The sequence below is a fragment of the Trifolium pratense genome, linkage group LG4 (genome assembly GCF_020283565.1).
Source record: "Trifolium pratense cultivar HEN17-A07 linkage group LG4, ARS_RC_1.1, whole genome shotgun sequence".
NCBI lineage: Eukaryota > Viridiplantae > Streptophyta > Magnoliopsida > Fabales > Fabaceae > Trifolium > Trifolium pratense.
Genome location: NC_060062.1, coordinates 54,467,448 through 54,494,463, shown reverse-complemented (window position 1 = coordinate 54,494,463; position 27,016 = coordinate 54,467,448). Strand labels below are relative to the sequence as shown.

At 38.4% G+C, this 27,016-nt stretch overlaps 1 long non-coding RNA gene across 1 annotated transcript; it reads left to right on the top strand.

The window, feature by feature from the left end:
- Positions 1-1,242: 1,242 nt before the first annotated feature.
- On the top strand, positions 1,243-23,883 carry LOC123923957. The gene is made up of 2 exons (XR_006814532.1): positions 1,243-1,395; positions 23,616-23,883. It is a non-coding gene; the product is annotated as an uncharacterized LOC123923957 (long non-coding RNA).
- The last annotated feature ends 3,133 nt before the right edge of the window (positions 23,884-27,016 follow it).

The window sequence follows — 27,016 nt, the reverse complement described above, 5'->3', positions numbered from 1 at the left end:
GAAGAAAACACGACGAAGCTCTCGAATCCCTAGCTCTCCTTCTTGCCCTAGCTCCTCAAGCTCTTTCCTCCTCTCTCAAGAACACAAAAGAATCATGAGAAATGAATTCTCTCTTCCCTCACTATGCCCATATGGGCGCTCCACACACACACAAGGCCCATTGGGCCTCAAGCCCAATTGGCTTGGCCCAATAACATGTTAACTCTCTCTACTCGCTTAATAACTAAAGTACTCGATAAATAACTCAAGTTATTAACTTAATTAAAATGCCACGTTAAATAAAATATTTTAACACATAAAAATAATAATATGAAAATTGGGTCGTTACAACTCTCCCCCACTTAAAAGATTTTCGCCCTCGAAAATTACGCTACTAAAACAACTCCGGATAACTCCTGTATCCGACCCTCCAATGAAACGTTCAAAACACTGCACATTACCAAGTTTGACAAAATTAGTTTATCCCATCCAACACAATTTTTGTCTATTTATCAACAAGAGATCAAGGACGGCCAGTTTCTCAATTTGTCGATAGATAGTCAACAATCATGATATCGGCATAAACCATTCTTATCAAACCGCTAAAACGTCAACTTCGCACGAAACATCCATAGACTCACATTCTACGACCTCACAACGTTACCCTAAAATAGGTACAACCAATCGAACTCTCCGAAAGATACTTCCGTGGAATACTTCCACAACTCCATAATTCTCATAAATCTTTGATTCCCTCATGAATCACTTAACTGTGCTACACCACTTATTCATATTCGAATCTTATTCCAACTTATCACTTGATAAATCAATTCCAACAATCACTTGATGACCAACATTCTCAAATCTTCCTCGACACATCCTAGAAATTATTGTTTCTAACCGTCAAATTCCTTTTCTCACATTGAGTCGAATCCTATACGACTACTCTGTTCCCAAGTAATCTCTCAACCAATATTTGCATTCCTTAACGCAAACATTTTCCAATACCACTTCTCCTTAATCCCTTAGCAATTCGCCACTTCAAAATTAGGCTACCGCCTAAAATTGGTTCTCCGAACAATCATAACCTCTATCTCGTTGATTCCAAACGACATCTTCAATTTGCCCATAATCCATCTATCAATCATCATCTCTCTTTGGATAGCTATCTTTAAACTCCTCTTTAGTACATTCGATACCAAAAATCAAACTCTTGAATTAAATCTACAAAGCCCCAAATATTCGTCATACAATCTAATTTGTGACTTGCGAGGATGAACACGGTTTTTAACCCTCCTATACTTTGTTGTTCTTTTCTGCAGGGATGAAATGTATTTTCCATTAAGGGAACCTATTTGTGTGCATCGTGGCTCTACCCTAGAAGTACATTTCTGGCGCTGTTGTGATTCTACAAAGGTTGGTTTTTGATCATTTGTTGTTTTCCATCATATTTCTGTTCACCCTTGCATCTATTCTCTATTTCATGCATTTCAATATTTTGTGGAATCTAAAACAGGTTTGGTATGTGTCGCGGCGCGAAAAATCCTCGAGTGTGAACACTCGAAAAGAAACAGAGTCGCCACCGAATTTTATTTATCCCAAAGAAGGGAAAGGAAAATATCGAGAAAACCTTGAGGGGTAGAGAAAAAGGGTTCGGGAGTTGGTTATGCGAGGGGAAGGTATTAGCACCCCTCACATCCGTTGTACTCAACGGGAACCTTTTAGAGGGAAATTGTTTGTTTGCTTTAATGTGTTTTTTAATGTTTGCTTGATTACTTGTTTCTTGCTTCATCGATAGAAAAAGTTTGTTTTTATTATTATTATTATTATGATTATTGAAATTCCTGGCACACAGTGGACAGGTGTTGCTCAAGGTGTAGCAACACTTGTCTGTTGTAGACAGATGTTGTCACTGGTGCGCCAACACTTGTCTATAGACAGAGTAAATAACATAAAACAATACAAACAGTAAAGTAAATAACACACGAGAGTTGTTAACCCAGTTCAGCCTAAAGCCTACTCTGGGGGATACCAATCCAGGAATGAAGTCCACTATCAGCAGTATTACTTCGAAGCTAAACTCACCCGTTTACAACTTCTCACTTAATCACTACCCAATGACCCTTCTACCTAGGAACTCCTAGATATGAGACCCCGTCCCAATTCCCACCTTAGCAACACAGACAGCGCTGCTATTCAATTCCACAAACACAACAGGTGGAGACACACTCCTAAGAAACTAGGATTCACTCTTGCTTAAAAGCTTGCGAGTAAACCACACAACACAATAGAACAATCTCCGTACTTCAAAGCTTAGGAGAAGTTCACACTTACAACTCAATAACACTCAGGTCCTAAGCTTGCATCAATGAGACACAAGATAGGCTCACAATTAACACTCTAAAATCCCTAAAACACACGCTTTGTAAGAACACGATTTTAGATGCTTGAAACCATATGCTTGCCTTCGTATTTATAGTAGTAGAACGACTTGGGCTTCAAGACAAAATTAGGGCTTCTAGAATTGCGGCAGCAGTGATATATTTTTGAAAACAATAGTTATATTTTTGAAACCGCAAAAATATATTTTCCAAAAATATAATTCTTTTGGAAAATAAAACTAGGGTTTAGCTGCCTCATGAAACACATTAAACACGTGCGCCTTCCTCTGTAAGAAACCTTGACATAATTCTTCAAACAGATCTTCACAAGATTGAGTAGAAAATAATAACATCCAGCTGGCGCGCGCAGAACAGAGTCAGGTGTTGTTCCAAAGTGTCACAACATTTGTCACAACACTTGGGGTCAGCCCACTTGTCTCAACACTTGGCTAAAATATGTTTTTGCAAAATGTAGCCAATATACAAAAACCCAACAATCTCCCCCTTTGGCAAATTTTGGCTAAAACAATATTAGACCAGTATATTGAGAGATACAGTATTACCTTTCCTTCGAGTCAACATGAACACACAACTAGGAAAGAAAGTAACACATAATTAAAACTACTTCCAAGATGAGATAAGTAGCATCAGAGGTAATGCAACAGCGGAATAAAAACAACTAGCCTCATGGAACAACACAAGGGAGAAATAAACTCCCAATAGTAGATGCTAAGAAGTAGGAGAAATAAACTCCTAATAGTGTAAAGCGCATTTCTTCAACATAAGAACAACAGGGAAAAATAAATTCCCATAAACATCTGAGAAAAAATAAATTCTCAGTCATAATAGATAGTGGACTCAATAGTCAGGTGCCATAACACTTGGCACAACATTTGTCATCAAATACATTCAGGCGATCAAGAGATACTATCACTCACACTCCCCCTGAATTCATGCATACACTCATCAGATAGAGAAAGAATATTCACTACTCCCCCTCAGTACCTGCATATTACTCACACTCCCCCTCATTACGAGCATACGAACAAAACATGCAAAAACAGTCAACAGTCTCCAGATGTGAGAACATCTGTCCACACACACTTGGCACACACACACACTACTCCCCCTTTTTAGCCACAATTTAGACAAACATCATGAATAGGGAATCATAGTGTACAAGAGCATAGAGAATATCAGTGTGCAGTTATTACAGACCATAGAGCACACACAGGTGCTAGAAATTCAGGCCCTTGCCCAAAAAGGAACAACAAAAGAAACACCAAAAGTACATCAGAAACAAATATAAGGAAAACATCAGAAATTATATTGAAGAACTTTCATCAGAGTCCTCCATCACATCCTCAGAACCATCCTCAGACTCACTAGCCTCTCTTCCTTCTTGTCCATTTGGCTCACCCTCAGCCATCTCAGCAGCTTCCTCAGCCTTGAGTGCCTCAATCACACGATCAATTTTCAATTTTCTTGCCTCAAGGGCTCTGCTAGTCTCAGTAAGATCAGCAATCATCTGCTTCCTAGAGAGTACACCAGCCTGGACAGATGTGCCAACACCTGCTGCAGCATTTGTCCCATCCAGCAGCCTCTGCTCAATCACCAACACCCCTTTCCTTTTGCAAGGAACATCAGAACTTCTTAGTATATCTGGGTGTTGTTCAAGTATAATATTGCATAGCAGAGTGGGGAGAGCAACTGGCTTCTCAACAGCATAAGTCAGGGCATGGCTCAGAGTCTCTTGAAAGAAATATGCACCATAGTCAAATTTAGCCTTTGTACCCACAGCATAGATAAACTTTCCCAATCCCCTTGCAATGTCACCTGAGTGGGTGGTAGGTACCCAATTATGGGCAGCAATCCTATTTAAAACAGCATAGAATGGTGAGAGGGAAGTTGCAGACAACTTTGCCTTGCTTGGCCACACTTTAATTTTTCCACCAGTGAGGACCTTGCAGATTTCATTATCTGTGGCTTTCAGAGGAGCCACTTCATCAGAACTTCTTTGGAGATATTGGTTTATCATAATAGGTGAGAATTTCACACACTTCCCACGAACAAACACTTGCCTGTATTCAGGACTTGCTGGATCATTACAGTCTGAAGCCACATTAATCAAAAATTCCTTGACAAGTCTGTCATAGCACTTGTCCAGTCCAACAACAGTTTTCATCAAACCAGCATACTCAAGAGCTTCAACAAGACTTGGACATTCAAGAATATCATTCTTCAAATTCCTTTCTAGAGCTAACCTCCTATGATACACAAATTTCCATCTTGCAGATCCATTCTCCAGATGGAATGAGACATTATCTAAAGGAGCATAGGGAACAGTTTGAGGAACCTTCTTCCTTCCTATACTCTTTCTAGATGTGCTGCCAGATGCAGCAACATCTGTCTCAGGTTCAAAATCAGAATCACTTGTTGGAGGAGCTTTTCTTTTCTTGGTCTCTGACCTAGGGATCACTTTACTGACAGGTTTTGGAGGTCCATACACAGGCTTTTTACCAGTAGCCTTTCCAGCCTTAGAGGGTTTTGGTGTTTGGACAGGTGTACTAGCAGTCTCTACACCTTTATTAACCCTACTTCTAGTCCTCCTAGCCACACTAGTCTCAGAGTTTGTAGGGACAGCCTTATCACTAACAGTAGTTTCATTTTCATTAACAATTATTACCTCAGGAGCTTCATTCACAACTTTATCAGAAACAGCTTCTTTATCAGTATCCTTAGGTGGGGGACTCTCATCAGACTCAGAATAGTCCACCAGATTTTCTTGTGCCAAAGATGTGGGAACATCTGGCACCACATTTGGCGCAGCGCCATGTGTTGCAACATTTGGCGCAACATGAGTCTCAGGAGCAGTTTTCTGGAGAGACTCATCAGCAACAGCCTCATTGGTCTCAGTGGAAGCACCAATATTAGCATCAACAACAGTAGGGGGGTTAGGAACAGTTTTCCCCAATTTTTCAGATATAGCAGGGTCCTTTAAGCCTAGGGTTTCAGCAGGATTTTCAACATTAAGACCTAAATTAACAGAAGTCTTACCAGATGTGTCAACATTTTCTTCTGCAGTATCAACGACAGGAGTAGGAGCATTACTTGATGGCAGAGGATCAACATGCAGTTCTGACATTGTGTAACGACCCGTTTTTCGTATTCGTATATTTTATTAAATGTTATTTTATTTATTAATTGGCTTTTATTATTTTAGTGAGCGACGAATAATTATTTAGCCGATCGTAAGTTATTAGGCGCGAGAACCTTGTTTTGGGCTTAATGGGGCGTGAGGGGCATGGGCCTAAGCCACTTGGGCTTGGTTCATGACACATGAGAAGTAGTATAAGTAGCAAGTCCAACTTATGAATAGTATCATAAATTCATTTCTTGAGTTTGAGTGAGTAGAAGCAAGTTAGAGCAAGAGCTAGGGTTTGGCTAAGAGAAAGCTTGAGCAAGAGAAGGCTTGGATCATCATCTTTGCTTAAGGTAAGAGATTAGAATTCATGATTCTTGAGTGACAAGGAGGGAGGAGATTGTCTATGTCTCCGTTCCCGAACTCTCCCACTCAATTTCTTTTAGACTTTGATTAATCTTTTGCATGTGAGTATGATGTTTTTCATCATCACTTTGTATGTGTTAATCACTAGTTTGATTCCATGAAGAATATGTATGTGTTTGGATCATTTTTGGAAAGTTTGAGAAAGTTACTTAAAACTCAAGTAATTGCCATGATTTTGATTATTAGAGGTATTTGGATGTTTGGAAGGGATGATTAATGTTCCTTGATACCATATATGTTTGGAATGGCTGTTTATATGAATTTATAACATGTTTGGATGAATTTTTGAGTTGATTTGGTGTTAAACCGCCTTAGATAACTCAAGAACAGATTTTCTTTCTGGTGTTGTTCGCTTAGCGAATAGGAGTTCGCTGCAGCGAATGAGTTCGCTACGAGTTCGCTACCTGTTCGCCATGTACCTGTAATCCTCTGACGTAGTTCGCTACAGCGAATTGAGATTCGCTTAGCGAATGAGTTCGCTACCTGTTCGCTTTGGATTCGCTTAGCGAACAGTACTGAACCTGCAACTTTGGTTAATGTTTGTAAGTGTGATTTGGCACTTGTAAGATGGTTTAAAAGTATCCTTACATGATTGTTGATACATGTTGATGCTGTTAATGCTTATTGTTAATCGTTATATGAATGATAAACGTGTATGCAATAAGTTGTAGCTTAAAGTGAGCAATGTTATGTTTTGGCATTAATTTGCAATGTTAAGTGAATGTGTTAGGATTGTGTTCCCGCATTCATGATGAGTAGCTTCGAGCTAGAAATATCATATTGATGATATGTGCAAACATACATGCATTCATGTATATATATGTTGAAATTGGAAACTTGGGTTCCAATAGTTTTAAATGGATTTTTGAGTCCATAAGGAGGCCGAGGATCGGATTAGATGAATCCATAAGATCTAGAGCTGCTATCCAGCAGGATATAAAACTGTTTAACTTATCCATGAGGGATATGAAGGTTTGGTAAGTTCCGAACAATCCGGCAAGATGTAAAACTGTTTAACTTATCCATGAGGGGTAAAAGGCAATTGGTACCACATGCATTAGTCGTGTCTAGGGATGGCATGACATAGAATGATTGGCATTAGATACATTAGGGTAAATGCGCATATATTTGATAAATGGTATGTGACATTATCTGGTTGAACTGTGCTAAACTTTATTAATTGATAACTGTTTGGTACGATGATTTGGCGTGAGTTAGAATATGTATGATGTAGTTCGAAAGTGTGAGACCTTTCTTATACTCGTATGATATGCGGTTATGTTTTCTAACTCTCTGCTTTGTGTTATTTGCTGGACCTTTGGGGGTTCAGATATTCAGGCTGAGGACTGTGCCGACGTTTAGACTGCGGTTTTAGCGTGGCGTTGAAGTACCTTTTGGTGAGGAGACTTAGAATAGATTACTCCTCTTAGTACTAGCTTTTGACTAGGGTTTGTAAATAGTAAATGCTCTGGTAATGTAACATCGAGTCGGGGTTACGCTTGGATTTCATCGTATATCGGTGTTACCTTTTGATATGCTAGTTCTTGTATAAGTGACATCCTTAGGGATGAATTTGGCTTATGTATATATATATGTATATATATATGCATGCTTGGTTTGAAATGAATCCGCTGTTGCTTTTCATGTTAAATTTCATGATGCTCTGTGTGTATGCTTGTGTTTTAATTACCGCGTGGCACTCTGCCTTTACACTTGTTGAAAAGTTTTTAAAATTACGTTTTTAAGGGTAGTATGGGTTAGGGTGTTACAATAGTGGTATCAGAGCAGGTCGGTTCGTGTGAACCAATTAGGACTTTTCTTTTCCCCGTATGAGCATGTGTAGGGAACACTGTTAGTACTTTCTAACGTCTAGTTGTGATTCGTTCAGGAATCATGGCTGCTGCGAGAACGAATGCTCAGATTGCGGAGGCTTTGGCCGCACTCACCAACATTGTGGTTAGAGATCATCAACCTGGAAGAGAGGTAGAGATGAGGTTGGAAAGGTTCATGAAGCAGAAACCGCCAACATTTATCGGAGGTTACAACCCGGATGGAGCTCACAAGTGGCTGGAGGAACTTGAGATAATTTTTGAAGCAATGGATTGTTCCGAGGAAGGGAAGACAACCCTTGGAACATATGTGTTGCGTGAGGAAGCGAATGTGTGGTGGAAGAATGCTAAGTTGAGGCTAGGACCCGGTGGTATGGCTATACCATGGGCAATGTTTAAAAGAGAATTTTTGGTTAAGTATTTTCCTGTGGATGTGAGGAATAAGAAAGTGGTGGAATTCATAGAGTTGAAACAGGGAAATATGACGGTAGCTGACTATGCCGTCAAGTTTGAGACTTTGTGTGCGTTTAGTCCGCATTACAACACTTTGGAAGCGGAGAACGACAAGTGTGTGAAGTTTGAAAGTGGTCTACGTCCAGACATCAAGCATATGATTGGATTTTCACAGATAAGGGACTTTGCGACCCTTGTGAACAAGAGTAGGATTTGTGATGAAGATGGTATGGCAAAGGTGAACTACTACAAGGCTGTGAATGACCGAAAAGGGAAAGGACAAGAGCGCGGGAAACCTTATGATAACCGCGGTAGGGGTAATACAAGTGGTGGTAAGAGGCCGGTGAATGGGAATTGTTACAAATGTGGAGAGAGGGGTCATATGTCGTATGATTGCCAGAAGAAATTGGACAAGTGTTTGAATTGTGGGAAGTTAGGTCACAAAACTGAAGCGTGTAGAACAAGAGTGTTTTGTTTCAACTGTGGTGAGGAGGGCCACAAGAGTATAATCTGCAAGAAGCCCAAGAAGGTGATGGGCAAGGTGTTTGCTTTGAGTGGAGAGGATGCTAGCCTTGAGGACAATCTCATTAGAGGTACGTGTTTCATCTATGACACTCCTTTAATTGCGATTATAGATACGGGAGCGACGCATTCTTTTATTTCTTTGGATTGTGCGAAGCGTCTTAGTATTCCTTTAACGGATATGATGGGTAGGATGGAAATAGAAACTCCTGCTAATGGTTCAGTGATTACCCGACAAGTATGTCGTAACTGCCCCGTAACCATTTTTGGTAGGCATTTTGGTATGGATTTAGTGTGTATTCCACTTAGTGGTATGGATGTGATTTTTGGTATGAATTGGTTAATCTTCAACCGAATTCATATCAACTGTCGTGAGAAGGCCGTTGTTTTTCCGAAGCCGGAGGAGAACTTGCATTTGATGAGCGGGAAGGAAGTATCGAAAGCGTTGAGAGAACATGCCGAGATGTTCATGATGTTTGCATCATTGAAACTCGAAGGAGGAGTTAAGATAGAAGAGTTACCGATCGTTTGTGAATTCCCAGATGTGTTTCCGGATGACATATCTGACGTGCCTCCAAAGCGAGAGGTAGAGTTTTCTATCGACCTAGTACCTGGAACTAGTCCGATATCGATGGCGCCGTATCGAATGTCAGCGTCAGAGTTGAATGAATTGAAGAAACAACTTGAAGAGCTGCTTGAGAAGAGGTTTGTTCGACCGAGTGTTTCGCCATGGGGAGCGCCGGTATTGCTTGTAAAGAAGAAAGATGGAAGCATGAGATTATGTATAGACTATCGTCAGTTGAACAAAGTGACGATCAAGAATAAATATCCACTTCCGAGGATAGATGATTTGATGGATCAACTAGTTGGAGCTTGTGTGTTTAGTAAGATCGATTTGAGATCGGGATACCATCAGATTAGAGTGAAGACGGAAGACATACCTAAGACTGCATTTAGGACGAGGTATGGGCACTACGAGTATTCAGTTATGCCGTTTGGTGTGATCAATGCACCTGGAGTTTTCATGGAGTATATGAACCGAATTTTCCATTCATTTTTGGATAGATTCGTGGTGGTGTTCATTGACGACATTTTGATTTACTCAAGATCCGAGGAAGAGCACGAAGAGCACTTGAGGATTGTTTTACAAGTCTTGAAGGAGAAGAAGTTGTATGCCAAGTTGTCGAAGTGTGAATTTTGGATGAAAGAGGTGAGTTTCCTAGGGCATATAATTTCAAGTGGAGGAATCGCGGTAGATCCTGCGAAGGTTGACGCTGTGTCACAGTGGGGAACGCCGGAGTCTGTTTCAGAGATTAGAAGTTTCCTTGGTTTGGCCGGTTATTATAGAAGATTCATCGAAGGTTTTTCGAAGTTGGCTTTACCGTTAACCAAGTTGACGAGGAAAGATCAAGCGTTTGTTTGGGATGGTATTTGTGAGAAGAGTTTCCAAGAGCTCAAGAGAAGATTGACTACTGCACCCGTGTTGATTTTACCTGATGCCAAAGAGTCGTTCGTCGTGTATTGCGATGCTTCGAAGTTAGGACTTGGTGGAGTGCTTATGCAAGGGGGTAATGTGGTAGCATATGCTTCAAGGCAACTGAAGGTTCACGAGAGGAACTATCCAACGCATGATTTGGAGTTAGCCGCAGTGGTGTTTGCTTTGAAAGCGTGGAGACACTACTTGTATGGATCGAGGTTTGAAGTGTTTAGCGATCACAAGAGTCTGAAATACTTATTCGACCAGAAGGAGTTGAATATGAGGCAACGTAGATGGCTCGAATTCTTAAAGGACTACGATTTTGAATTGAGTTATCACCCTGGAAAAGCCAATGTGGTGGCCGATGCACTAAGTAGGAAAACTTTGCATATGTCATCATTGATGGTGAGAGAGTTGGAGTTGATTGAAGAATTCCGAGACTTGAGTCTTGTGTGCGAGGTTACTTCTACAAGTGTGAAGCTAGGAATGTTAAAGTTGACGAATCCTTTTCTTGAAGATATTAAAGAACGTCAGAAATCGGATAAGAGATTGATGGAGAAGATGGTACTCATCAATGAAGGTAAGGAGACCAATATCAAGATTGACGAAAGTGGAGTCATGAGATTTCAAGGAAGAGTTTGTGTACCGGATGTACCCGAATTAAAGAGAATGATCATGGAAGAAGGTCACAGAAGTGGTTTGAGTATACATCCTGGAGTAACCAAGATGTATCAGGATTTGAGGAAGTTATTTTGGTGGCCGGGAATGAAGAGGCAAATTTCTGAATTTGTTTATTCATGCTTAACTTGTCAGAAATCGAAGATTGAACATCAGAAGCCGTTTGGTTTGTTGCAACCAATGTTTATACCCGAATGGAAATGGGATAGCATTGCAATGGATTTTGTGGGAGGTTTACCGAAGACCAAGAAAAGTAACGAGGTGATTTGGGTAGTGGTAGATCGTCTGACGAAGTGTGCTCACTTCATTGCTATCAGGAAAGGTACTTTGGTGCCTAAGTTGGCCGAGATTTATGTGGAGCAGATTGTGAAGCTACATGGTATTCCAACAAGTATTATTTCGGATAGAGATCCGAGATTTACTTCCAGATTTTGGGAAAGCTTGCAAGAAGCTTTAGGAACGAAGTTGAGGTTGAGTTCAGCTTATCATCCTCAGACAGATGGTCAGTCGGAGAGGACGATACAATCCTTAGAGGATTTGTTGAGGGCTTGTGTTTTGGAGCAAAACGTGAATTGGGATTCTTGTTTGCCGTTGGTAGAGTTTACATACAACAACAGTTACCATTCTAGTATCGGAATGGCACCGTTTGAGGCTTTGTATGGGAGAAGGTGTAGGACACCTCTGTGTTGGTATGAAACTGGAGAAGGTGCAATTCTTGGACCAGAGATTGTACAAGAAACAACAGAGAAGATTCGGATGATTCGTGAGAAGATGAAAGCATCTCAGAGTCGACAGAAGAGTTATCATGATAAGAGGAGGAAGGACATTGAATTCCAAGAGGGGGATCATGTATTCCTACGAGTTAAATCGACTACTGGAGTAGGACGTGCGTTGAAGTCGCGAAAGTTGACGTCGAGGTTTATTGGGCCGTTTGAGATTTTGAAGCGAGTTGGGAAAGTTGCGTATAGGATTGCATTACCGCCATCATTGGCGAATTTGCACGATGTTTTCCATGTATCACAGTTGCGCAAGTATGTGTCTGATCCGACACACGTGATTGAATCGGACGATGTTCAAGTGAGGGATGACTTGACCATTGAGACTGTGCCTTTGAGAATCGAAGGTAGAGAAGTGAAGAGGTTGAGAAACAAAGAGATTGCATCCGTGAAAGTCGTGTGGGGAGGACCGGCTGGTGAGAATGCGACGTGGGAGCTGGAAAGCAAGATGAGAGATTCTTATCCCGATCTGTTTCTAGGTAATTTCGAGGGCGAAATTCTTTTAAGGGGGGTAGGATTGTAACGACCCGTTTTTCGTATTCGTATATTTTATTAAATGTTATTTTATTTATTAATTGGCTTTTATTATTTTAGTGAGCGACGAATAATTATTTAGCCGATCGTAAGTTATTAGGCGCGAGAACCTTGTTTTGGGCTTAATGGGGCGTGAGGGGCATGGGCCTAAGCCACTTGGGCTTGGTTCATGACACATGAGAAGTAGTATAAGTAGCAAGTCCAACTTATGAATAGTATCATAAATTCATTTCTTGAGTTTGAGTGAGTAGAAGCAAGTTAGAGCAAGAGCTAGGGTTTGGCTAAGAGAAAGCTTGAGCAAGAGAAGGCTTGGATCATCATCTTTGCTTAAGGTAAGAGATTAGAATTCATGATTCTTGAGTGACAAGGAGGGGGGAGATTGTCTATGTCTCCGTTCCCGAACTCTCCCACTCAATTTCTTTTAGACTTTGATTAATCTTTTGCATGTGAGTATGATGTTTTTCATCATCACTTTGTATGTGTTAATCACTAGTTTGATTCCATGAAGAATATGTATGTGTTTGGATCATTTTTGGAAAGTTTGAGAAAGTTACTTAAAACTCAAGTAATTGCCATGATTTTGATTATTAGAGGTATTTGGATGTTTGGAAGGGATGATTAATGTTCCTTGATACCATATATGTTTGGAATGGCTGTTTATATGAATTTATAACATGTTTGGATGAATTTTTGAGTTGATTTGGTGTTAAACCGCCTTAGATAACTCAAGAACAGATTTTCTTTCTGGTGTTGTTCGCTTAGCGAATAGGAGTTCGCTGCAGCGAATGAGTTCGCTACGAGTTCGCTACCTGTTCGCCATGTACCTGTAATCCTCTGACGTAGTTCGCTACAGCGAATTGAGATTCGCTTAGCGAATGAGTTCGCTACCTGTTCGCTTTGGATTCGCTTAGCGAACAGTACTGAACCTGCAACTTTGGTTAATGTTTGTAAGTGTGATTTGGCACTTGTAAGATGGTTTAAAAGTATCCTTACATGATTGTTGATACATGTTGATGCTGTTAATGCTTATTGTTAATCGTTATATGAATGATAAACGTGTATGCAATAAGTTGTAGCTTAAAGTGAGCAATGTTATGTTTTGGCATTAATTTGCAATGTTAAGTGAATGTGTTAGGATTGTGTTCCCGCATTCATGATGAGTAGCTTCGAGCTAGAAATATCATATTGATGATATGTGCAAACATACATGCATTCATGTATATATATGTTGAAATTGGAAACTTGGGTTCCAATAGTTTTAAATGGATTTTTGAGTCCATAAGGAGGCCGAGGATCGGATTAGATGAATCCATAAGATCTAGAGCTGCTATCCAGCAGGATATAAAACTGTTTAACTTATCCATGAGGGATATGAAGGTTTGGTAAGTTCCGAACAATCCGGCAAGATGTAAAACTGTTTAACTTATCCATGAGGGGTAAAAGGCAATTGGTACCACATGCATTAGTCGTGTCTAGGGATGGCATGACATAGAATGATTGGCATTAGATACATTAGGGTAAATGCGCATATATTTGATAAATGGTATGTGACATTATCTGGTTGAACTGTGCTAAACTTTATTAATTGATAACTGTTTGGTACGATGATTTGGCGTGAGTTAGAATATGTATGATGTAGTTCGAAAGTGTGAGACCTTTCTTATACTCGTATGATATGCGGTTATGTTTTCTAACTCTCTGCTTTGTGTTATTTGCTGGACCTTTGGGGGTTCAGATATTCAGGCTGAGGACTGTGCCGACGTTTAGACTGCGGTTTTAGCGTGGCGTTGAAGTACCTTTTGGTGAGGAGACTTAGAATAGATTACTCCTCTTAGTACTAGCTTTTGACTAGGGTTTGTAAATAGTAAATGCTCTGGTAATGTAACATCGAGTCGGGGTTACGCTTGGATTTCATCGTATATCGGTGTTACCTTTTGATATGCTAGTTCTTGTATAAGTGACATCCTTAGGGATGAATTTGGCTTATGTATATATATATGTATATATATATGCATGCTTGGTTTGAAATGAATCCGCTGTTGCTTTTCATGTTAAATTTCATGATGCTCTGTGTGTATGCTTGTGTTTTAATTACCGCGTGGCACTCTGCCTTTACACTTGTTGAAAAGTTTTTAAAATTACGTTTTTAAGGGTAGTATGGGTTAGGGTGTTACACATTGTATAGGACCTTCTCGATTCAGTTCGCGATTTCTTGCTCTTCTTCTTCGTTTTCTTAATTGAAGATGAGGGAGATGAAGGATTTATACTTGTTCGTGATGACCTTTCCTTCTTCGCAACTGACTTTCTTCGCATCTTTGGACTTGTGGCAGGTATGGTGTTGAGAGGAATAGCATTTATCGCCACTTGTGGTGATGGAGCATCATCATTCTTCGTTGGTGAGGACTTTCCAGAATCAGACATGATTATTGGGTAAGATTTTCTGAGAAATGTAAAGATTGGAGAAATGTTGATGAGGAAGTTGGAGAGGTTTTGAGCGTGAGAGAGAAGATGGATGAAAAGTAATGATTGTGGTGGATAGAAGTTATGGGAAGTTGAATGAAAACTCCCTTGATTAGCGTGTAACTTTAAATGAAGAGAGGTAGTTACACGCATTACATGCTGTAACTGCTATTTGTCTTCAAAAAGGCAAATTCCAAGTTTGCCTCTTAAATTTTCAAATTGACTTGCATCCAACGCTTTAGTAAAAATGTCTGCTAATTGTTCTTCCGATGCAATGTGCTCAAGTGTAACAATTTTTTCTTCTACAAGCTCTCTTATAAAATGATGACGTATATCAATATGCTTAGTCCTACTATGTTGAATAGGATTTTTAGAAATGTTTATAGCACTAAGATTGTCACAATAAAGTGTCATGACATCTTGCTCCACACTATACTCCTTCAACATTTGTCTCATCCATAGCAATTGAGAACAACTACTTCCAGCTGCTATATATTCTGCCTCAGCTGTTGATAGAGACACGCTATTTTGCTTCTTACTAAACCAAGATACTAGATTGTTTCCCAAGAAGAAACATGCACCAGAGGTGCTCTTTCTATCATCAGCACTTCCAGCCCAATCTGCATCACAATATCCAATTAAAGTAGAATCATTACCATGAGTGTAAAGAATTCCATAGCCACATGTGCCATTGACATATTTGAAGATCCTCTTTACTTGAGTCAGATGACTCATCTTGGGTTCAGATTGGTATCTAGCACAAACTCCAACCGCAAACATGATATCAGGCCTGCTAGCTGTGAGATATAGTAAGCTCCCAATCATACTTCTATAGAGACTTTGATCCACATCAACCCCTTTCTCATCTTTGGTAAGCTTCAAGTGTGTAGGTGCAGGTGTCCTTTTGTGACTACCACCTTCCATTCCAAATTTCTTCACAATGTTTCTTGCATATTTTTCTTGAGAGATAAATATGGTGTCTTCCATTTGTTTGACCTGAAGACCTAAAAAATAAGTTAGCTCACCTACAAGACTCATTTCAAATTCAGATTGCATTTGATGCACAAAGTGTTCCACCATTTGTCGCGACATTCCACCAAATACAATATCATCCACATATATCTGAGCTATCATTAGCTTCCCTTTCTCTTCTCTTACAAACAAGGTTTTATCATTTCCACCCTTCTTGTATCCATGGCTGACAAGAAATTCAGTCAATCTTTCATACCATGCTCTAGGGGCTTGTTTCAATCCATAAAGTGCTTTCTTTAGTTTGTAAACATGGTTAGGAAAGCTTGGATCTACAAACCCTTTTGGTTGCTCAACATATACCTCTTCATTTAGGTAGCCATTTAGGAATGCACTTTTTACATCCATTTGATATAGCTTGAATTTCAAAATGCATGCCACAGCCAAGAGTAATCTTATGGACTCCAAGCGAGCAACTGGAGCAAAAGTCTCATCAAAATCTACTCCTTCTATCTGGGTGTATCCTTGTGCTACAAGTCTGGCTTTATTTCTAGTAATATCACCATTTTCATCAGTTTTGTTTTTGTACACCCACTTTGTACCAATAACATTTATACCATCTGGTCTAGGTACTAGATCCCATACCTCACTTCTTTTGAACTGAGTTAGTTCCTCCTGCATAGCATTGATCCAGTATTCATCAGTCAAAGCTTCTTTAACATTCTTTGGTTCAATCTTTGATATGAAACATGAATTGGAGATTGCTTCTTTTGATCTTCTTGTTGCAATTCCTTGATTTGGATTTCCAATGACAAGTTCCAGAGGATGATTCTTCTGTGTTCTAGTAGATGGTCCCTTGGTTGGTCTAGGAACCTCTGTAGTAGACTCAGAATGTTGATCAGGTTCAGGTTCAGTTTGATCATCATCAGGTGTTGGGACAGGTGTTATGACATCTGTCTCTTCAGCTGGATCTGCACTTGTTGTATCACTGTCATCAACAACAACATTAATTGATTCCATCATAGTTCTTGTTCTGGAGTTAAAAACCCTGTACGCTCTGCTGTTGGTTGAGTAACCTAAAAATATCCCCTCATCACTTTTGGGATCCAATTTTCTCCTAGGTTCTCTATCTGCCAAAATATAACATTTTGACCCAAACACATGGAAGTACTTCACAGTAGGCTTCCTATTCTTCCATAGTTCATACAATGTTGTAGCAGTACCTTTCCTCAATGTTACTCTATTGTGAATGTAACATGCTGTATTCATGGCTTCAGCCCAGAACTTGTAAGGAACATTTTTGGCATGCAACATTACTCTAGCAGATTCTTGTAAGGTTCTATTCTTTCTTTCAACCACACCATTTTGTTGAGGTGTAATTGGTGAAGAGAATTCATGAATTATTCCTTCAGCAGCACAAAAATCAGCAAATTTAGAGTTTTCAAATTCCTTACCATGGTCACTTCTGATTCTTACAATACCACAGTCTTTCTCTTTTTGAAGTTGTACACAAAGATTTTTGAATTCTTCAAAAGTCTCAGATTTTTCCCTAATGAAATTCACCCAAGTATACCTAGAGAAGTCATCAACAATAACAAGAACATATTTCTTACCTCCAAGACTCTCAACTTGTATGGGCCCCATCAGATCCATATGTAGTAACTCAAGAACTCTAGAGGTGGACAAGTGTTGCAACTTTTGGTGCGACACTTTGGTTTGCTTCCCAATCTGACATTCACCACAGATATTGCCTTCCTGTATCTGTAAGATTGGTAGTCCTCTGACAGCTTCTTCTGATATGACTCTCTTCATGCTCTTCAGGTTAAGGTGTCCCAATTTTTGATGCCACAGCTTAACCTCTTCATTTTTAGTTAAGAGACATGTAGATACATTACCTTCTTCAAAGGGGATCCACAAGTAGCAGTTGTCCTTTGATCTAACACCCCTCATAAGGATGTCTCCTTCATTATTGCTGACCAGACATTCATTTTTTGTAAAGTTGACTTTCATGCCTTGATCACATAGTTGGCTTATACTGATTAGATTGGCAGTTAGTCCTTTTACAAGGAGAACATTTTCAAGTTTTGGTAGACCATGGTCAACAAGTCTTCCAATACCTTTGATTTCTCCCTTTGCTCCATCTCCAAATGTCACAAAACTTGTGGCATAAGATTTTACTTCCTTTAAATATTTTTCAACACCAGTCATGTGTCTGGAACAGCCACTATCAAAGTACCAATCTTCTTTTGATGATGCTCTGAGAGATGTATGGGCAATCATACTTTTCCCACTGCTTTCAGCTGTATACTCCTTGGTATTGGTTGCCTCATCTTTTTGCTTCCATTCCATCTTTGTTTTAGTGATGGATTGATCAGATTCTTGTGGAATTTCACTTGGATAACCATACAGTTTGTAGCAATAAGGCCTTATGTGCCCCTTTCTTCCACAGTGATGACATCTCCATGAATGGTACCTGCTTCTTGGTCTAGGTATAAACCTAGGTCTCTGCCATCTTTGCTGATGTGGTGCCACATGTGGCAACACTTGTCTCTGCTGTCTATGAGACAGGTGTGGCGACATCCTGTCATGCATTTTTGGAGACGGTTGTTTACTTATCTCAGGCATAAATTTCCCTTCTTTGTTGTAATCCATGATCCTATTAACATTTTTGTATTCATACCCAATGCCTGTTTTGGATCTACTAGGGATAGGCAAAGTTTCCAGGATTTCATCTAGATCACTTCCTTTGAATAGCCTAAGAACATGCTTCTTTAAATTCTCAAGATGAGTGTTTAATTCAGTTACCTCTTCATTCAGATGGGCTATCTCAGTCAGTTGTTTGATCTTGTCAGCTTCTAAGTTGATGATAGTTGCCTTCTGTTGCTCAATGATCTTTAAACTATCTTCCCATTTAGTACCAAATTCAGAGATTCTTGACAAATTAGCAGCTTTCTCAGTTTGCAACTTAGTGATTGTCTCTTTTTGCTCTTCAGAGACTCTGCAGACTTCTGCACTTTTCAGACACAGCTTTTTATATGATTCAGCAAGCTCATCAAAGGTTAGTTCTTCTTCACATGATTCAGTGTCAGATGTGCAAACACTTGTTAATACATGTATAGCTTTTGCAGTATCGGCTTCTCCTTCAGAATCTTCATCTGACCAGGTTACAGTTAACCCCTTTTTTTGTTTCTTCAGAAAGGTTCCACATTCACTTCTGATGTGACCAAACCCCTCACATTCATGGCATTGAACACCTTTATTTGAAGCTGATTTCTCATCTGTTACAGGTTTTCTGAAATTCCTGTAAGTGTTGCGACCAATGTCAGCTGCACCTGTCTTAGAGCGTTTGTCCATTCTCTTTAGCACCTTATTAAATTGTTTTCCCAAAAGAACCATTGCATTAGAGATGCTTTGTTCAGATTCTGTGTCACTCAGTTGATCTTCTTCCTCAGCATTTGAAACAAAAGCAATACTTTTGTTTTTCTTATCCATCTTTTCATTTGTGGCTACTTCATAGGTTTGTAGTGAACCAACCAGTTCATCTAACTTCATATCTGTGATATCCTTTGCTTCTTCTATAGCTGTGACTTTCATGTCAAACTTCTTAGGTAGAGACCTGAGCATTTTTCTTACCAGCTTTTCTTCAGGTATCTTTTCACCCAAGGCATCAAATTGGTTGTCAAAATCAAGTATGGTCATGTGAAAATCCTGAATGGTTTCATCATCATTCATTCTTAGATTCTCAAACTTAGTTGTTAGGAGTTGTAGCTTAGACATCTTCACTTTAGAGGTACCTTCATGAACAGTCTCAAGAATTGTCCAGGCTTCCTTAGCACAGACACACTTTTTGATGAGTCTGAATATGTGCTTGTCAACACCATTATATAGCGCATATAATGCTTTTGAGTTTGCAAGAGCAAGCTCATCTTCTTCTTTGGACCATTCTTCAGCAGATTTCAACTCAAGAGTTGGTTTACCATCTTTGTCCATCTTCACAGGTGGAGTCCATCCTCTCAGAATTGCCTTCCATGTCTTGCTATCAATTTGTTTTAGAAAGGCCATCATGCGGGACTTCCAATAGTCATAGTTTGAAGCGCCAACCAAGAGTGGTGGTCTGGTAACAAAACCTCCTTCTTTGTCCATCCTTGCCAGAAACGATTTCCCTGGAGCTCACCCTAAAATTCAGAACAGGGTGCCTGCTCTGATGCCAATTGAAATTCCTGGCACACAGTGGACAGGTGTTGCTCAAGGTGTAGCAACACTTGTCTGTTGTAGACAGATGTTGTCACTGGTGCGCCAACACTTGTCTATAGACAGAGTAAATAACATAAAACAATACAAACAGTAAAGTAAATAACACACGAGAGTTGTTAACCCAGTTCAGCCTAAAGCCTACTCTGGGGGATACCAATCCAGGAATGAAGTCCACTATCAGCAGTATTACTTCGAAGCTAAACTCACCCGTTTACAACTTCTCACTTAATCACTACCCAATGACCCTTCTACCTAGGAACTCCTAGATATGAGACCCCGTCCCAATTCCCACCTTAGCAACACAGACAGCGCTGCTATTCAATTCCACAAACACAACAGGTGGAGACACACTCCTAAGAAACTAGGATTCACTCTTGCTTAAAAGCTTGCGAGTAAACCACACAACACAATAGAACAATCTCCGTACTTCAAAGCTTAGGAGAAGTTCACACTTACAACTCAATAACACTCAGGTCCTAAGCTTGCATCAATGAGACACAAGATAGGCTCACAATTAACACTCTAAAATCCCTAAAACACACGCTTTGTAAGAACACGATTTTAGATGCTTGAAACCATATGCTTGCCTTCGTATTTATAGTAGTAGAACGACTTGGGCTTCAAGACAAAATTAGGGCTTCTAGAATTGCGGCAGCAGTGATATATTTTTGAAAACAATAGTTATATTTTTGAAACCGCAAAAATATATTTTCCAAAAATATAATTCTTTTGGAAAATAAAACTAGGGTTTAGCTGCCTCATGAAACACATTAAACACGTGCGCCTTCCTCTGTAAGAAACCTTGACATAATTCTTCAAACAGATCTTCACAAGATTGAGTAGAAAATAATAACATCCAGCTGGCGCGCGCAGAACAGAGTCAGGTGTTGTTCCAAAGTGTCACAACATTTGTCACAACACTTGGGGTCAGCCCACTTGTCTCAACACTTGGCTAAAATATGTTTTTGCAAAATGTAGCCAATATACAAAAACCCAACAATTATGGATACGGGGAAAAAGGTTTTGTTTTTTATTATTGTGCCCGACAAGATGTTGAATCCTGCTCCTACGTATTCCCAGGTGCAATGGGAAAATCAGGGTTTCGTAGTTCAAGGTAAAAAATGTTTGTGGGTTGGTTGCTTTTAGACGCATGACGTCTAAGTCGCATTCTCGTAGTTAAACGCTGCTTGTATGCTCGCACTTCGGAGGCTTAAGCGTGGTTTGTATTACGGAGAATGTCGCATTCTCGTATTTAAACGCTGCTTGTATGCTCGCACGGAGGAGGCTTAAGCGTTGTTTGTGTTACGGAGAAAGGACAAAAACGTCACCCGTTTTGTGAAAAGGGTTTTACTTTTACTGCGCGCGTGGGCAGAGAAAAGGTTTGAGTGTGTTGTGTTGATTTTAGGAGTTTTAATGAAAACGTCCGAGAATGAGGATAATCCGAGTCACGAGCCATACGTCAGGGCCTCGAATTATCCGGGGAAGAAAGCCATACGTCAGACTAACCCCTTTTCACTTTAATTATGCTTAAGTTCTTTTATTTGATTTAAGAAAATCAAAAGGAAAGATAAAGCGGATGATAAAGTGTTTTAATGTTTTTTAGCGTTGGGGAATGAGAATGATTCAAGTCACGAGCCATACGTCAGGGTCTCGAATCATTCGGGGAGAGAAAGCCATACGTCAGACTAACCCTTTTTCATTCCATTTATTTTAATTGTGAGGTTTTTTCAAGTAAAGAAGTGTTTTTGAGAAACAAACTTGAGATGAAAGTATTAAATCGAGTAAGTAAACCAAACATTAAATATGAACTTATTAAAATAAGCCTAAGAGGTTTTGATTAATTAATCACTTAACTAATAATCACTTATTTATGTGTTTAGCCATTTAAGCACCTAGTAATTTAAGCACTTTTAATCAAACAACTTAAATGGTTACTCACTTAATCAAGTGTTTAATTAATTGACTAATTAATCAATAACTCAAACAATCATTTCCAATGGATAAGCACTTATCTAAATAAGCACTTATGTGAATAAGCTCTTATTTGAATAAGCACTTATATAAATAAGCACGTAAAAGTAAATAAAACGCTTCTGGGGGTGCAAGAATGGGTTCTGGGGGTGAAGCAATAGCAATCTGCAACACCAGGCCCAGCCCAAGATCCAATTCGTCCAAACAAAAAAAACAGAAAAATAATCCAGTGTGGCATGAGAACAGAGGCGCACAGTAGGCGTCATGGATCTGAGCCTTTTGATTAAATCATGTGGCTGTGATTTAAAAACCACATAACAGATCTCAGCCCTTGGATCTTTAAAATAAAATCAAACGGTTTAAGGATCCAGTGTGGCATGAGAACAGAGGCGCACAGTAGACGTCATGGATCTGAGCCTTTTGATTACATCATGTGGCTGTGATTTAAATATCACATAACAGATCGTAGCCCTTGGATCTATCTAACAGTCACATTTTAAAATAAAATGAACCACTCACGGGATGACACGTGGTCATCCCTAACCTCCTTCTTCTTCCTCTTCGCGAAGAACAGGTACAGAGCGGCCATGGAAGAGCTTCTTGAAGCTCACGGCCAAACAACAACTTCGTCAAAACATCATCAAAAATTATAAATGAGTATACTATTTTGCTCAGTTTTTCGCGTAAATCACGAATATAAACCTAGATTTTTCAAAAGATGTTTATATCTCAAAAAAAGTTCGAAACTTTAAAACCCCCAAAAATTTGAAAATCTACATTTGTGCGATTTAGACAAAATGAAAGGTTGGAAAAGCTTCAGTAGGTACTCATGAGTAGAAAACGTTTAGAAACCTACTTGTTTTGTGCTTTGTTTCGGTGGGTTAACTCTCACTCTTTTATTGGCTATTTTTGAACCTTGTGTAAGCTTTTGTTGATGGTTTTTCTTCGTTTTCCTTGTGGTTTCAAGCTTAGGGAGGTGTTTGGAGTGATTTGGGTGAAGAAAATTGAAGTTTGAGGGTGGTTTGAATGGATTTCGAAAAATGGAAGAAAGTGATGAAAATGTGAGATTTTTGATCGTTTTTTCTTCTCTCTCCCTCTGATTTTTCACCTCTCTTCCTTCCCCTCTCCTGCGTGTGTTTTGGCTCTATTTATAGAGCTCTCAAGATCAAAGTTGACCTTTGATCTAGAGTGTGTGAGTGAACAAAGTTTATGGAAAATTACAAAAGCAAAATGTTTGGTCTGCTACTGTTTGAACTTGTTGATTAAAGTGGGATTTTTGCAGGAGAAGGATGGGTTGTTGCTTGTTGTGGTTAAAGTTGCAGCAAAAAGGTGAAGAGAAAGAAGAGGCAAGGAGGCGCAGCAGCTTGCTGTTGTTGCTTTTTTTTTTTTTTTTTGTCATTTTCTGTTTGACTTTTCTATTTTTTGTTTTGAAATAATAATAATAATAATAATAATAAAATAAAAATAAAAAAAAATAAAAAAAGGGGGTGGGGGACGCCAGCAACAGCTTTTGCTGTTGTTGTGTTATATTTTTTTTTAATAATAAAGAACATATTTTTGGATTTTTTTAATAAAATAATGGAATGTGGGAATAATGAAGAAAAAATAAAAATGAGATGGATAGTGTGTATTTGAAATGGGTAGGACAAAATTAGGGTATGACAGTATGAGTGGGGTGTTACATCTCCTTCTACATCTCTAGTTCACAACTGTAATGCACGTGCAGACTGTGTATGGCATTGAATTTACCTCAATAATTTGCAGTCTGCAAACAAGTAGTCATAGCATCCTCAGTCCTCACAGCTGACAATAAATTGATTTTTGGAACTAGTATCGGTATCAATTCAATTTGGGAAATCATGTATCTGCTTTTCAGAACTAGCATAGCATCTGAGTTAGTTCTCTTATTGTCAGTACATTTTATAAAATCATGCCGCATTATAAGATTGTCGAGATGATCATTCTATGTACGCTGTGTAAAGTTGTAAATAAATATGGATTTTTCTAGGAAAGTTTGGTGAGTTTTCTTTTAGTTTGATCTTTTACTCCTGAATTTTTTAACTATTTTAAGGTGATCTGTGTCTGTGTGTGTTACATCAACTGATAGATATTGTGAGCATTGAGTTACATCAGCTTGTTTGCCTTCATTTCTACAGTTTTTCGGGTCTTCTTCTTAGCATGGTAAACCACAGTAGATTGTTTAAAAACTATTGGTTGCTCTAATGCCAAATACAAGATAGCAAGAAAGTAAAGCAAGTAGCTCATGGTCCCAGGTTTTGAACCCAAACTACACATTCCAAAGTTCCTTGAAATGTTGCGAATGTGTCATGATGTGCATAGTAGTCTCATGGATCCCGCATAACTCTGATGTTATCACCACTTTTGATACGCCACCTTGCCTTAATTAGCTTTGCAACCAAAGTATTAGGATTTTGAACAATATTACAGCCTAGTTTCGCCACCATAGCCTAATTAAAACCTGGAAAATTAAGGAACCTCATACCACTGTTAGCCTTGGGACATGCAAGCCTCTCGCATGACAACCAAATAATCCCTTTATTATTATTATTACTTCCACTATCCCACAAGAACACATTAACCATTCTTTTTTAATTGGTTAAAATTTATGAATTCCACCAACCCATAATCAAGTGGTAAAAGGCATATGCTAACCAAGTGTTAAAAATGATAACATAAAACTTCAAATTTTAAACTTCTTTGACAAATACTTAAAAGGCTGCATGTTAGCATGCAGAATCTTTTTAAAATAGTACACGGTACATCAGATTGATTAAAAAAATGTTCTATTTGAAAATAAAATTTAGGAGGGTGTATTGAATTAAGATTTTAAATTTTTTTAAAAAACTTTGATTAAAAAAATCTTGTGATATTGACTTTTAAAAAATATAAATAAATTTTGTGGTATTTAATTGATATTTCTATTGTCAAAAAAATTGAAATTTCTCACAACTTATAAAATATCTCTTATGGCCCGTTAAGTAGGTTGTTAGGGGATTCGATTTTTTGCTCCTACATACATATGGAAAGAATTTTGTTAGAGAACTCACCTTGTCATTTTTATATTTGAGCGTTGTTATAATTTAGTGAACAAAACAATGGACATGATGAAGATGAGGATGAACCAGATATATGTTCATTACTAATTTACTACCTCCGTTTTTTTTATAGATATTTAATTTCATCAGATTTAACGTTTCTAATCAACTGTTCATTTAATGTTTTAAGGATAAAATTTGTCAATTGTACTATTTGTCAATTACTCTTATATTTAGTCAAAAAAAAAAATTACACTTATATTTTTCAATAGTTTTCAATAGGAAAATGTTAAATAGTGTACTATTTAACGTGAACCATAAATAAGTATAGGCTTAATTAGTATTTTGGTCCCTTAAAGATATTTTTGGTTTCATATTGGTCCCTTAAAGAAAAAAAGTTCTGTCTAGGTCCCTTAAAGACATCTCCGTTAATCAAAATGGTCATTTCCGTCAATTAAAAAAAAACTGTTAATTTTGGACAAGTCCACTGTTACTAATGGTGTACCACCAACATCCAATTTTTTTCCTTCCTTCATCTTCTCCCCTTCCTTTGTTCTTCACTTCATCATTATCCTCATACAAAAATCTCAGAAAATAAAAAAATCTGAATTAAAACCAATAAAATCTGATAATGAAGAAAATTTCTGGAAATTTTAAACCCATAACTATTCAACTTCACATGAACAATTTATGGGTTTTTTGCTATTTGTTCCCGGTGTTTCCAACACTTTCTCAATTTCTGACAAATCAAATTCAAATCAAGCTATTCACAAACCATAGTTTTGAACGATGGGTCGGATCCAATGCCCTGGGAAGTATTTCGATGATACTTATGAGTATAGGTATGTTGTTCTTCCTCCTGAAGTCATTAAATTGCTTCCTAAGAATTGGCTTCTCTCTGAAAAATGAGTGGCGTGCAATAGGAGTTCTGCAGAGCCGTAGTGAAGTAGCAATAAATGTCACAAGAAAGGGGGGGTTTGAATTGTGACCCTTTTTAAAATTATTTTATGTGAGTTTAAAATAACTCAAGACAATATTTCTTTTAATTGGTTAGTTAACAATTAACAAAGAAATATAGTTAGCAACAATAAAATAAACAATATATAAATGAACAAAATAAATACTGAGTTAGTTGCTGAATAAGTAAAAGTTTAAGGCCCAGAGCACTCTGGTATTACTCAGTTAGTTAGTTTAGTATGTTTTAAGGATTTTAGAGTCCAAGAGAAAAACACACAAAAGTTATCCTGGTTCACCCAACTTGGGCTAGTCCAGTCCTCACAGTCCTTGTGAGATTGTCCACTAAAAATGCTCAGATCAGAACCTTCTGCTTCGCATCAAAAACTTGATCACAACTGGATCAATACAAACTGCTTTTCTTCACTCGAAAAGACTTTTACACAAATGCTTTTCTTCACTTGAAAAGACTTTCACTCAAAATGCTTTTCTTCACTCGAAAAGACTTTCACTCAAAATGCTTTTCTTCACTCGAAAAGACTTTCTCTCAAAATGCTTTTCTTCACTCGAAAAGACTTTCTCACAAACACTCAATCTAACATAAAAGAAAGACTTGAGAGGGTTACAATATTTGTGGGGAATATGGGTTAAATCAACTCAAGTGAGAGATTGATAATAGCAAGCTTTGTCTATTTGTTTTTCACAAATTTATGATATATCTTTGATGATTTGCTTTGCTTTTGAAGAGTTTATAACTTGTTGATTTTTGCTTCAACTAAGTATATGATTTGATTCTTTTTGCAAACTCTTAATCTTCTCTTCATGTAGCTCCATTGTATTTATAGGCAAATATAACCTTGGAGGAGCGTATGAGAGAGGGATTTGAATTTCAAATCCAACTTGACATGTCACAATGTTGTGCTGTCAATTTGCTGTGAATAGTGCGTTATCGTTGCTTCAGTAACATTACCGTTATGGCAATCTGCACTACACTTTTAATCCAATGACAACCACTGCATTTACGTGGCCCATATATGTCCATAAGAAGGAATCTTTCCTAATTTAGGGTTGGACAACTTGTATGCAAGTGGGAAAAAATATCATGTAATTATTGTACTTTGTTTTGGTGACTCATTGTCCTTTGTTGTTTCCTTG